Below are 7,284 nucleotides of genomic sequence, written 5' to 3'. Positions count from 1 at the left end.
GTCACTTTTGGCTATGAAAAGTGTCCAGTCTACCTCAGATTACCCTGGAAGGGTAAGGTATCTTAAAAATTTGAGCAACAGGTGAAGCTCGCTGTTTCACACTGCTACTATGCAGTAGCAACACGAGTGGTATTTGCCACTGACAGGATGCTGCCGTCAAACCAAAAAGACGTTCTGCCTATTACACAAATGAGTAATGTGGTATTTACTCAAGTTCTGTAACACCAAGCAACTATAAGTAATGCGCTATAGATAAAGGCGAACTGGTGGTATTTAGATTTCCAGAAAGCATTTGATAAAGTGCCACATCAAAGGTTATTTCAAAATATAAAAACGCATCGTGTAGGGGGTGACATATTGGTATGGATAGAAGATGGGCTAGCTAACAGAAAACAGAGGGTTGGCATAAATCTTTTTCTGGTGGACAGGATGTAATGAGTGGTATGCTAAAGGGAACAGTGCTGGTGCCTCAACTTTTTATAATTTATATAAATGACTTGGGTAAAGAGACTGAAGGTTTGGCAGGAAAAATAAAAAAGAAGCTTATTATCTAAATGGTGAGAGATTGTAGAGCTCTGAAATGCAGAGGGATCTGGGTGTCCTAGTGCATGATCACAAAAGGTTAATATGCAGGTACAGCAGGTAATTAGGAAAGCTAATGGAATGTTATCATTTATTGTGAGGGGAATTGAATACAGAAGTAGGGAGGTTATGATTCAGTTATACAGGGCACTGGTGAGACCACATCTGGAGTATTGTGTACAGTACTGATCTCCTTATTTAGGGAAGGATGTTAATGCGTTGGAAGCAGTTCAGAGAAGGTTTACCAGCCTAATACCTGGAATGGTCGGGTTGTCTTATGAGGAAAGGTTGGACAGACTAGTCTTGTATCCGCTGGAGTTTAGAAGAGTAAGAGGCAACTTAATTGAAACATATAAGATCCTGGGGGGCCTTGACAGGGTGGATATGGAGAGGATGTTTCCTCTTGTGGAAGAACCTAGAACTAGGGGTCACTGTTTAAAAATAAGGGGTCTCCCATTTAGGACAGAGGTGAGGAGAATTGTTTTTCTCTCAGAGTGCCGTGAGTCTTTGGAACTCTCTTCCTGAGAAGGTGGTGGAAGCAGAGTCTTTGAATATTTTTAAGGCAGAGCTGGGTGATTCTTGATAAGCAATGAGGTGAAAGGTTATCAGGGGTAGGCAAGAATGTGGGGTTGAGGTTACGTTCAGATCAGCCATGATCTTATTGAATGGCGGAGCAGGCACGAGGGGCTGAGTGCCCCACTCTTGCTCCTATCTCCTATGTTTCTATGTTCATGCTGCCTTCTACCAGACTCACCACAACACTCTAATACTCCCATGAGACTCTACAGCATAACTTGGGCAGTACTGTTTCCCCAGTCCCACATTAAACCTTACAGTCCCGAACACCCTAATACTACAGTTGGGGAAGCAGTTATAGTTTGATGTCGAGGGGTTAACAATCCATTCAACGGCCTTATCTGACACAGTGTGAATGGTTGTGATGCCACTAGGAATGGATCGCTCAGGGCAGGAGCTCAGTATGTGGGCGATGGTTTGACTTGGAGAGCTACAGTCGCAGTCAAAGTAAAACAACAGGATAAGTATGACCGTAAGATTGTCAGACTTGAAAATAAATTCTGCATCAGCTGCAAGTGGAACTCAAGGCAACTTCAATAAAGCCGCTCTGCCACCTGGAAGAATCCTAGCAAGAGGTCTCACTCGGTCACACTGTCTCTGAGATCTAATGTTACTGTGCCGTGGGTGGAACAACAGGCTGTGCAACAGGAAAAACATTTCTGCTGCCCAAGGCCACATAGCACTTCCTGTTCTCTGTTCTCGGAACGGGGAGGGGCTTGAGGCAGCTAAGACCTTGTGCTAAATGTGTTCTTTTCCTTCTCCAGAAGCAACAAGGTGACTTCGTATGTCTGTGGTAGTCTTGTAGAGGATGCTCCAAGCGAGGTGTTATGCTCCGGGTTACGTTACGTTGGTTAGCACCATCCGTGGGGTGACTCTCATTTTTCACCGGCCTCTTCCTCTTCTTCCTCAGATTAACAATACCAATTTTATCCAACAAACCAGTTGGTTGATAATCACTTGTGCAGCTTACTTACCTCGGAATAATACAAGCCTTGCACTCCCTCAAGTTTAGAACGATTAAGGAGTGATCTATCTGAGATGTTTAAGATGATAAGAAATTTGATGGGGTTGATAGAGAGAAACTATTTCTGGTGTAGGGGGGGTGGGGGAGGGGGGAAGTCCAGAAGAAGGGGGCGGAACCTTAAAATGAGAGCCAGGTCGCTCAGAGGTGATGTCAGGAAGCACTTCTTCACTCAAAGGGGAGTGGAAATCTGGAGCTCTCTACCCTCAAAAAACTTTTGAGGCCGGGGGACAATTGAAAATCTCAAACTTGAGATTGATCGATTTTTGTTGGTTAAGGGTATGAGGGTTACAGTACCAAGGTAGGTAGATGGAGTTAAGATATAGACCAGGTAAAATCTAAATGAATGGTGGAACAGACTCGAAGGGCTGAATGGCCTCCAGCTGTCCCATAAGATGTTCCTTATAAATATGTGGCTTTGGATCTGACATCATCTGAGATTTACATTAAAGCCTGAATATGAAATTCAAAGACTAAGCTGTGTGTCATGTAATGTGTTATTGGTTCCTAGTGTGTTTGTGTATCTTAACCATGCTTGAGATGTTTGGAAGGAAATGTCTTTCTATAGGTCCTTTCATGACCTCAGGACTTCCCAGAATGCTTTACGGCCAATGAAGCACTTTTGAAGCGTAGCCACTGTCATACTGTAGGGAAAACGACAGCCAATTTACACACAGCAAGCTCCCAGAAATAGAAATGCGATAATGGCCAGATAATCTGTTATTTTTCATGTTGGTTGAGGGATAAATATTGGCCAGGACACTGGGGAGAATTCCCCTTGCTCTTTTTCAAAATGGTGCCACAGAATCTTATACTTCCGCCTGAGAGCAGTGGAACCTCAGCTTAACATCTCATCTGAAAGACAGCACCTACAACAGTGCAGCACTCCCTCAGTATTATGCCAGGACTTGCAGCCTGCATCATGGACTCAAACCTCTGGAGCAGGACTCAAACCCATAACCTTCTGGCACAGGGGTGAGAGTATTATCCATTGTGCCATAGCCAACACACAAATATCTGTACACGGGAAACCTGGCCACGTGTCTCTCTTCCTCACCCTTTCCCCTTGGCCCCATTAATGCCGATTGAACCAATTCCACAGCTTTGGCAGCTCAAGCCCACTACAGGAAGTGGTTGTGTATCATTTGACAAATTATTCTGCATTATACATCAGGGCTCATTCACAAAGATTCCAGCGGTTTAATTTCCATTGATCAACTGCTGAATTTGGAATGTTACACCTCACGTGCTATCGAATCCTGTCACTTACCAATTTACATCAACAAAGAAACTAAACCACAGCTTGCATAAGAACATAAGAATTAGGAGCTGGAGAAGGCTGTGATGACTGTCACTTTAAGACCAGTTCAACTGAGTAGGGGGTCACGTGATTTGTTCAACCAATGCCTGGCTAGCGCGGGGGAAAGAATTCTAGGGAGGGGATTCCTAGGAAAAAAGGATGGCTGTATGAGGGGCTGGCTGGATGCAAGCAGCCACGGGAGCTCTCGTGTGAATAAAGTTTGTTTTGTTTGACTTAGAGGCCTCCAGGAGCGTGTTTCTACATAGGCCATTCAGCCCCCTTGGCCAATCAATTTCATTCATGATCTTCTATCTCAGCTCTATCTTCCCACGCTATCCCCATATCCCTTAATTCCTTCAGCATCCAAAAATCCATCAACGTTGTTGAATATGCTCAATGACAGAACATCCACAGCTCTCTGAGGTAGAGAATTCCAAAGATTCACAATCCTTTGAATGAAGACATTTCTCCTCATCTCAACTCTAAATGGACGACCCTTTATTCTGAGACTGTGACCCCGTGTTCTCGATTCCCCAGCCAGGGGAAACATTTTCTCACCATCTACCCTGTCAAGCCCTCCAAGAATTTTATGTTTCAATGAGATCTCCTCTCATTCTTCTAAACCCCAGGGAATATAGACCTAGTCTACTCAAACTCTCTTCATAGGACAATCCCCTCATCACAGGACTAAGTCTAGTAAACCTTCCTCAGCCCTCTAGGGCAAGTATGCCCTTCCTTAGGTAAGGAGACCAAAATTGCACAAGGACCCAGGTGTGCTCTCACTAAGCCCTGTACACTTGGAGTAAGACTTATTCACTCTTATACTTAAATCCTTTTGTAATTAAGGCTAACATACCATTTGATTTACTAATTGCTTGTTGCATGTTGACTTTCTGTGATTCTTGTACAAGGACACCCAGGTACCTCTGAATGGAAACATTTCCCCGTCTCTCACCGTTCAAAAAATATCCTGTGTTTTAATTTTTTCTACCGAAGTGGATACCTTCACACTTTGCCACATAGTATTCCTTCCATCTGCCATGTCCTTGCCCACCCACCCAACCCAACCCAACCCAACCCCGCCTATAACTTTCTGCAGACTCTTTGTGTCTTCATTACACTTTCTTCAAATATGCTGTTATCTGGCTCCCAAAGGGGAGGCCTTGTGGCATAATGGGTAACGCCCCCCCCTTGTCTCTGAGCCAGAAGCTGCAGGTTCAAGTCCCACTCTGGGATTTGATGGCTATGGAGGATGTGTTTGTAACGTAACCAAACAAGTTGATTATCAACAGAGATAAAAAAAAACTACTGCGGATGCTGAAGGGTCGTGAGGACTTGAAAAGTCAACTCTTTTCTTCTCCGCCGATGCTGCCAGACCTGCTGAGTTTTTCCAGGTAATTCTGTTTTTGTTTTGTTTAAGTTGATTATCAACCTGTAATTCCTTCCAATGCACCTATGGCAGGCAGTAGCGAGAGAGTCTCCGGCTCAGCCACGCTTGATGCAGAGCGGCACCTCCTCAAGCTATATCCTCTGGTGACCTGTTCCTGGAAAAACTAACTATGGAAACAGACGTAAGCATGTGCTTTGTCTGCCTTATGTGCCACTAGACATTGGAAAGTTTTAAGTCTGGCTCCCAAATGTAGGATTATTGAGAGCTGATCAGAGTTCCTGTTCAGTGAGTTTCAGTCTCTGTTTTTCAGTTTCTGAACAAAAGTCTAAGCTGGTTATGTCTTTGGTATTAGTATAGTTGTGCTCGAGGCAGAGGCACTAGAGTTTTAATGGTATGTTTCACTGTGAGTCTCACTAACATCAGAAATGCTTTTGTTTGTTTCCAGTTCAACAATGGGTTAGTTCCCAATGCCTAAACTGAGCTCACACTGACAGCTGACTGCAGCTATCAATTTTAAATTGAAATGCAGAGGGAAGGTAAATCTGTCACTCCCCCCCCTTGTAATTTTTACACTAGCTAATTTATTTATTTGTTTTACTGCGTCGAAACAAATGTGTTGCGAACTGTTTACGTGCCTGCAGTTTAATTGGTGTGATTTAAGCAGAATGCAATTTTACTGTGTTTGCTCTTACCTTTGCACCATTCAGGTTGCGTGCAGGGCACTGCTATAGCACGGCAAAGGAATGTGTCAATATCCTGACGGACTCTGAATCAGACAGTTTAACAGCACAGGGAAGGTCATTCAGCCCATTGAGCCTGAATCTGTGCTGGCCCTTCCAATGGGATTATCTATTATAGTCGAGCCTCCTGGTAAACTGGAGGATGCCACCTTGTTACAGACCAATGCCGTTAATCAGCATGGTGAATTCCTGGTCTTGCGTGTGTAATAGCAGAGACGGGGCACAGGCTTTTTTCTCATAAAGTAACACAATAATGAATGTTCTGTTATTCTGCGCATTTCCTTCTCATACTCAACTAGGCTATTTTTCCAAAGATGAAGGACAAGGCCCCATAGTTCACTAAAGTCATCGACTCATTGCAGCACAGATGGAGGCCATTCAGCCCACTGAGTTCATGTCAGCTCTCCGTACAGCAATCCAGTCAGTCCCATTCTCCCACTCTATCCCTCTAACCCTGCAGGTTTATTTCCGTCGAGTGCCCATCCAATTTCTTTTTGAAATCATTCATTGTCTCCGCTTCCAACACCCTCGTAAGCAGCGAGTTCCAGGTCATTACCACCAAGTACGTCACTAACTGAGTGCGTCACTACTGTTTGAAAAGGGAATGGAAAGATAAAGCAGGAATTTGTGATTAGTTAACAGGAACCTTGGGTTTTCGAAGTCTGAGATTTGGACAAAGTAAGAAGAATTGAGTTTGCCGAGGACTGTCACAGATTGGAGAGTCAGAAAAAGATAAGCTCACATAGGAGGATGAAACCTGGCTTTTCTGATTGAAACTGTCCAGTTTAGAGGTGTTAAGTGGGTGGTTGTCTTTCCTGGGTTGGGGTTGATGTCAACATATTGAGTAGTCAGGGGGAGAAACAATAAACAGGATGGGTATTTGCAGTTTGAGAAGAACAAGAGACAATGTTTGCTAGGATTGTATAAAGAAAATTATTTCCAGATACAGGAGGCACTCAGGAGGGTTTCGAATAAGGAGATTGGGACAAGGATCTGGGATTGAGGTCCATCCTATCCACATTGTGACTGTTCTTTCACACAATCAGAATGGCTTTGGCACAGAAGGAGGCCATTTGCCCTGTTGTGCCCATGCTGGCTCTCTGACGAGTATGAAAGAGTCTTTGTTTGTAAATGCTAAAGGTATGAGTTATGAGGGATTTTCTCACAAATGAAATACTCATGGCCCATTCAGATGCAATATCATAGTCAAGCAAAGTGTCATAATTATGGTGTATCTTGCAAGCAGCGACATATATTGCTTGACACACAACAGGAGGAATGTAATCTGCTCTGTTCCTTACCGAGGGCTCATAAATTGATTGCTTGGAGATGCAGGAGAAAGAACAGGCTCATTGACAATTCAGCTACCCTCCCTTCTTGTAGAAGTAACGGTCCTCAGCTTAACACCTCCCTGGTGACATGTGCAAGATTAGATACTCAGTATTTGCCTACAATCTTGGGTGATGTAGCAGTGGGAAATAGAACTTTTGCTTTCAATATTTCATCACTCAGCACACTATTTTAAAGCAGGGGCAGGGGATTTCTCCCTGGTGTCCTAAGGCCAATATTTATCGTGCAAACTAGATGGCCAAAAACAGGTAAATCTGGTCATGGTCACATTGCTGTTTGTGGGATGTTGCTGTGTATAAATCAGCTACGTTACAGCATTGACTAA

Source organism: Cetorhinus maximus, unplaced genomic scaffold (assembly GCF_964194155.1).
Source record: "Cetorhinus maximus unplaced genomic scaffold, sCetMax3.hap1.1 HAP1_SCAFFOLD_743, whole genome shotgun sequence".
NCBI classification, from domain to species: Eukaryota; Metazoa; Chordata; class Chondrichthyes; order Lamniformes; family Cetorhinidae; genus Cetorhinus; species Cetorhinus maximus.
This window is presented reverse-complemented; position numbering follows the sequence as displayed.